Here is a 7,582-nt window from a genome sequence, read left to right as displayed (position 1 = left end):
TTGCTAATCAAGGCGTTGACAAAAGATATATTACTCTAACTCGATGGTACAATGGATCAACAGTACGAATGTACGACGAACACGCCATTCTTTTTCCTTGAGGTAAAATAAGAACCATGATATTATTAGTTCCTCTAGCTAAAGCAACCTCTCTACCTGAGCCCCGACATGAATGTTGATCAGCTCTCCAACAGCCCCGGGACGTGGGAAGATTTGGTTTAATTTTCTTCCTTCCATTCCCTGTCTGGAAAAGGGGACAGTAGAAAAGGAAACTGCATAACAAAGTGGGAAAGAAACTCTAGTTGGGATGATCTAGATTGACAAGAACCTACTAAGAGTCTTAAATATTATAATGGAAGAGAAAATCCACGGAGGTGTGTGGAATCCACGCCTGACTCTCGCACCAATGCTACCCTCCCAGTCCGTGCCACCTTCAACAAAGAAAAGAAGTACTCTAAATGATAAGATGGAAACAAGATAAGAAATTCCATTTCATGAATGAAACTGAATTCTGGAAAGAAGTTAAATTGTTTCACTAGTGTCTTCAAATCCGACGCAATTGCAGACTAAACCACCCTCAATGAAACAACTGTTAGAAACAAAATCAGCTCCAAACATTCCTGAGACAACATAGTTGTTACTACGTTGAACTAGTGGTAACTTAAAATCAACAGATTGAAAAGATTTAGTCTAGATAATTATGAAGAGGCCAGTCCACATGGAACTACCAGATGGATCTTGAAAATAAATCTGAAAACTTCCGCGACTGATGAAATTAACCAGGTTCAGCAAGAATCAGAAGACATACCTCACATATTCCATATGGCTCCAATATTCTCTGCAGAGCAACCGTCTTATTAAAATCTCCTGTAAGCTGAAATGGATTCGAATGGCTAGAGCATTAGTAACAACAAGGACAAATAACAGGAGATTGGAATAAACCACGGAGAGAGGCTAATACTGTCATAAAAATAAATGCGAAGCTCCTAAATAGCGTGCAATAACAGGCATCCTTAAAGCAACACTCTAACTTGATTTTAATGCAAAAGGAAATGGACTTTCAGTTGCCAGATTAACTTTCGGGAAAGTGCAAGTTACCAGTAATGTGTTATATTAAGTTGATAACTGATTGATTTTAGCAGATTGTTCGAGTAACAAGACTAATGCTGACATTTATCTTGGCATCCCCAGTTCACATTCCTTCAAAGCTCTTTAACTACAAAAGTTGAGACAAACAGCGAACCAATTCGAACTCCAGCATTCAAGAATTGATTTTAGCATTACGGTGCTTCTGGTGGACTTGATAACTATGTTGTGCAGGTATTGCTCCACTAGTCAAATCCAGGAAGACAAGAACTACAAAATGTCATGTTTTTCATGCCACAGCCTCCAGAGATCTTACATTTTTTCTATGACAAGGAAACTTGATCTGCGCCATTCGAACAAGGAGCGGGTAAACCCTGGGTAACTATGTAGCCAGGTAAGCCTCATGTACCAGAAATACAAAATAGTCCAAGTCTCCATGGAAATAAATAGATTTTTCTAAACAAAAATCTCCGGCACAGATACTTGATTTGCTCCAATACTAGGATGATGTGAGATGGTATTTGAGGATGCAATACTCTCACAAATTTGCAAGTCAGGACACCATTAAATAAAACCCCAAACACCAGTCTAATTAAATCTCCACTGCGCCATCCTTATCCTTTCAAGCACCACACATTCACCAATTCCTTGCCATCCCTAGACCTTCATCAGAAGATCTTAAGCGACCAACCAACTGATACTTCAGTTTGCCAGCCCTTAAAAATAATGCTTGTCTAAACCCTTCACCACAATAACCAAATTGTAAAAATAAGTTGAGAAGCTAGGAAGAGTACATTCGATCAATATATCAACCTAAGTTGACGCAGACTGTAAATAATCTTAGTTTTACTAGACAACAGGTAGGACCAGCCAAGTCCTGTCCTGATATTGATTGATGTCTTAATCATCATCACAGTAAGATTGAGGTTTGTCTTGCAAAAAGAAAAGGCAATTAAGTGTCGGTGTATAAAAATGCTAAATGAGAGATTCGGTTGGTAAATGGGAAAGAAATTTACCTCAAGAGTAATTGTGTGATCAGAGACGTCAACAGCTTTTGCCCGAAATATTCTAGCAATATCAAGAACATCCCTCCTAGCAGTGCTATTTGCAGCTATCTTTATCAGAGTCAATTCTCGTTCTGCAAATGGCGAGTGAGTAATATCACGAACCTGAATTAAATACCAACTTCTTTGTCATCCATTATGTAATTTAGACTGAAATTTCATTCAAAAGATAACAAAAACCATTGCAAGAACAGGTCATTACTGCAAAGTTTACAATTGAAAGAAATCAATTATTCAACAATGTCACAAATTGTTTTACAGAATCTGTAAAAAAAGAAATCTGTTGGGATCTTATATTTCACTAAATTTAGTGAATCTCTCTCTAGGGGTAAAAGGGAAATTAATATTAAGTGTAAATATAGACTAAGGGTAGGATGGTTAACAGTGCTTATAAAACTTTGTTCTTCAAGATTATAAAATTCTTCAAAAGAAGATCTATTGAAGTGAACTAATTTTTTTAACAAAAACAAGATTCCTCCCGTAGACCATCGCATCCCTCTAGAAATATGATATAATTGATTTAGATTCTAGATTTAGTTATCCAGGTCCTTGACAAATATAACCTGATATTGTTTCATATATAAGATTGGAGTGCATCTGACTCTCATGTTTTAACCAAACACTTTTGCAGAAAAAACTTATTGCCGCATAAAATAATAGCAATTCCGACTTCCATGTGATTTCGAGGCCACTTGGTGTTCATTTTCATTTTCTTCCCTTTTTATTGAGATCATGTAGTTACTGAAATGAGATGCTCAAAAGTAGGGTTTTATTACATGTTAAGGTCACCACCCTTTACCTCATGAAAATCTATTAACTTGTGAAGTTGCTGAACCAACTTTCCAATTGACTCGTCTGTTCCAGGAATAACTGTAGTAATGCGAGAAAGTCCCTCTTTTTCAGCATGCCCCACAGCAAGACTCTGAGAGGTTTAAGTTCAAAGAACTATACAACACATGTAAATAATCAAAATTAGGATGAACAGAATGATAAATATGATCATACTTACCTGAATGTTATAGCCTCTTCGAGATATAACCCCGGTGAGAATATTGAGAACTCCGGGACAGTTATTCACAAGCATAGATAGTGTGACCGAAGACCATTCGACTGAAACATTGAATCAAACAAACAATCAAAATTCTGTAAATATGAGAATGAAAGGTGAGGCAGCTACTCAAATATAGCTACCATTTACCATCTTCGCCAATTATAGTATATCAATTAAAACCACTGTTAACAAGTTACCAGTCCAGAAGGACAATTGAGTTTCTCATTTTAAATGCCAAATCAGGTGAATGTTAGCTCATATATCTAGTGATACAGAAAATGGAACCAAAGGAAAAAAATAACTCTCCCTGTTGACTATGATAAGAACTTGAAAATAAAGGTATAGGGTAAAAAATCTGAATAATAATTAAGTTCTGTGTCAAGATGACCTTTCAAAAAATTTGCAACAAGTTTGAACTGAATATTTTGAACATCATCATCATCACTTTAGTTATCCACGTACCTCATAACTATTAACGAAATAAATTTAAGTTTACTGAGTAAAAATAAAGTTTAAGGTTTTGAAAGGTAAACGGTGTCTTAGTCTTACATCTTCGTCATAAAGTACACCCCAATGAGCATCAAGAACTTGATTTGCCAAGAAATCATCATAAGGCTCCACGGCATAGACATCACCCTTCAATTAAAAAGACAAAAAATTCAACAAATATCCAGTCTAGCATACTAATGATCCAATACAAAACTCACAGCATACATGAACCAAAGGAGGAATACGGAAAAAATTGTGATGTGGAAAACAAGTAAACTACATAGAATTTTGCTCGTCTACTAGCTCGTAAACTTAAAAAACAAGTAAACTTGGTATTTCGTCTAACCAAACACAGGCTACCAAACCTACATGTGAGCATCATCATGGTCATTTAAAAAGAAATCCAAAGAACAACGTTCTTGGAACACAAGTAGGTAAAGTGTGAAAAGAGTAGATTAAAAAAAGACGTTTTCTTCAAGCAATATGTAATCATGAACAAGTTCAGTGGGCTCTTATGATATCTGATATCACTTGTTTGAAATTTAAGAACCCGTTAAATAAATAATTTTGTCTTCAGATTAACAACATATTTACCATCAATCTTACATCAACAACAACTGTTGTGAGTTCATTAACATAATTAACATCCCAAAAATGGCAGCAAAATGAAGAAGTTATACCTTTGAGGATGAAGTGTTGCTGCCATTAAGTGATAGGTCTCCATTCCCTGCAAGGGTGTTAGCAGAATTCCTATCAAGAGCAACGCCAGATGGAATCCTGTCAAGGTCAGGATATGAAGCTGCAGAAAAACTCCAAAATGGAGCTGTCTCGCCCATTGTTTCCCGTCTCAGAGCAATCTAGAAATAGAGTGAAATTCAAACCACATTACTGAAAAAAATCATCTTTAATATAATCAATGTTAAACTTAAATCTCTATTTCTTGTACGTGTGAAATAACATTGCAGACTGTTACACACGTAAAATATTGTTTTGAGAAAGGAATTCCGGAGTTTGAATATGCTTGGAGACAATTTTAGATTTGAAGTTGTGCAGGAAAGTGCTGCATGTTTTAAGTAGAGATTAGCTTAGTCTGTTAGGTGAGGTCCCAAAAATAGTTTTATATTACTCTTTAGCACAAAAAAACAGGCATTGTACCTTTCCAGTTCTAGCAAGTTCTTTGATTCCAAACTTGCTTAAGTTCCTTTGAACAGCAGCCATCTTCCCAGGGTCACCAGTGACCTGAGACATGAAGATAATATAAGCAGACCACAATCTCAGCCCTAAAAAGTATAAACAAGAACATATTTTAAGTAGACATTAGCTTGCCCTCAGGCAAACCGCATAAAGTAATTGTTCTGTGATTTGCACTTCTAATTATTTTACACCGACCAGTCAAACCACAATCTCATGTGGCTAATAAGAGGATGCAAAATACATGGAAACAAGCTAAACAGGTTTGGACTCCGGAGTAGCTATAGAACAGCAAGAAGTTTTTCTTAACATTGTTTCTAACTTTGATCTTTTAAGTTTCTTGCACAGAAGGCTTCTGCCCCACAAAGTCTATGACAAATTTATCAGTGCCCGTCTAAAGTGCCTAGAATTTTATAGCAGACAGGTTTCTCAAATTAGATACGATACGACTGAAATCCCCAACAAAGCCTTGACAAAATTTACCCTCCAGGCATCTAGCTAGACCAACACCATCTGATCTCCAACTCTAATCACTAGTTCAAATCAACATTAAGCATCGTAGCCATGGGATGTAAAACAAGGAAAAAATTGCAAAATGGTAAAGCATCCTATCAAAGTCACCTCGATAGTAAGTGAATGTTCTGAGATATCAACAATTTTGGCTCTGAAGATGTCCACTAACCACATGATCTGAAGTTCGAAGCAAATAAAAAGAGATCAGCTACCTGAATGCGCGGTGACTAATAAAATAAATGATCTTTGAACTGTAACACAATGGAGAACTACATGCTCAAGGAGAACTAGTTAATTCAATTGCTTAGCTTGTTTGCATTGGAGTAGTCATCAAAGAAATAATACATCACACGGATTTTGTGTAATGAACAATTTGTGTACATAGCTAAAACTAAATACCACATTATTACCTCAGCACGAGTACTTGGATTAGCATTGAGTTTAATGAGCATCAGTCACGTTCTACTTGAGGGTCCCTGGAGATGTCTTCCACCTGATAAATCCAATCAGAACTATCAGTGTGCTAGGCAAAAAAGTAGAAAGTGTTTGTAAGGGAAGAACAAATGCAAGGGACAGGCAATAAAAATTCTTTGTGGGTTTTCGCCAAATTTTGTGACGTAGGTGGGTCAGAAGAATTTGATAGTTGAATCGTTAGCCCGGCGATTTGTCGCAATTTTTACGTGCTAGTCAGGTTTAGTTAAATTCAAGAAAAGGCATGTGCATTTAAAATAAATAATCTAACAATAAAAACTTTATTAAATTAGCTCAAATTTTATCAGATAATTTTAGAGGCTCGGTTTTACATGAGTTCGGCTTACTATTACCAATCAGAGTTCCAGAAAAGCCTCGAATTAGATTTGAAAAATGCTCTTTCAACCAATTTCGATATTTTTTTCTTTTTCTTTTTAAATTTTAAGTTCTATATTGTCTTTCCTTTTTTCAATTAAGATTATAATTTTTTTACAAGGTGGCTTATTTAAAAAACTATAAACCTCGTTAGAAAAAATATATTCACTAATAAAGTGCGAAATTTAGCTAATTTTGCCCTTCTTCGTGATATGATTGTTGTTTCCTGTTTCCGTCTGCGTGAGTTTGCCTTGTTAAGCAAAGATACTTTGAAGTTCATATGGACGAGTCTTAACCTTTATGACATTCACAAGCTTGTTAAGCTGTTCTACAACTTGCCGCAAGACTTTTTCAGTTCCACAGACAACTATGGTAAAGAGAGCCTTATCCTTGTTCAAACCAACAGCAAGGGATTCGATGCTGTAACCTCTTCTAGCAAAGACCCCTGCAATCCGATTTATTATACCAATTTCATCACCCACGAACACTGAAATTGTGTGCCGTTGCATCCTGAAAATAGACTTGTTAATTCATGATTTAAGGTTCCATCGATCTTGGATTATCTAACCAATATTATCAAATAGCTGCCAAGCCTTCGAGCTTCTAATTTCTTAGTATAAAAAGAAATGAAGAACTGGATTGGTCTAGTGATCAGCAGCTACTAATCACCGACCAAAATAAGCAAATCAAATCCTAATAATAAAATATAGTGCCAGCAAAGCACGAATGACCGACTTAAACACTTAAAGCACAAAGGAGATTAATATTTTGATTAAATTACCATTTTTAACCAGATAGAGAACATGAACCCCACTAAATTCAACAAATGAAGAGACAAAACAAGGGAAAAACGACAGCCCTTTCAATTTCAACTGAAACCCAATTGAAAAGGAAACTTCTTTATATATATAACCACATTAACACAAACATAGACCCCCCCCCCCCAAAAAAAAAAAAAAAGTAATCTTGACATGAAGGAGCAAAACAAAGCCAGAACAAAAGAGAAACAAAAATTGAAAGATCACAAAAATGGAGCTTGAGTTAGAGTTAAAGACTGACTTGGAGCGAGTCACGGTAGGCACAGAATCAGCAACAGACACTGCATTCCCATTATCTTTGCTAATGGCACAGGAGACCTTAACAGCATTGTTGTTCTTCCAAATAGAGGGCCTTAAAAAATGTACTGAACCAGAGCTTTTCCTTGAAAACCCACCATCAAGATCCAGTTTGGAGGACGGGTTTTGAGCTGTAATGCGACTTGAGAGCAGTAAAACAGAAGCCGCCATGACTGATTGCACTAGCTGTAGGACATGTATTTAAGAGAGAAGGTGAGATGACTAGC

General features: G+C 36.1%; 1 pseudogene; it reads right to left on the bottom strand.

Moving 5' to 3' along the window:
- LOC133697060 (acetolactate synthase small subunit 2, chloroplastic-like) lies at nt 1-7,582 on the bottom strand (annotated as a pseudogene).

This window comes from Populus nigra, chromosome 6 (assembly GCF_951802175.1).
Source record: "Populus nigra chromosome 6, ddPopNigr1.1, whole genome shotgun sequence".
Taxonomy (NCBI): domain Eukaryota; kingdom Viridiplantae; phylum Streptophyta; class Magnoliopsida; order Malpighiales; family Salicaceae; genus Populus; species Populus nigra.
Note: the sequence above shows the minus strand (reverse complement) of the source record. Positions and strands in the feature narration are given on the sequence as shown.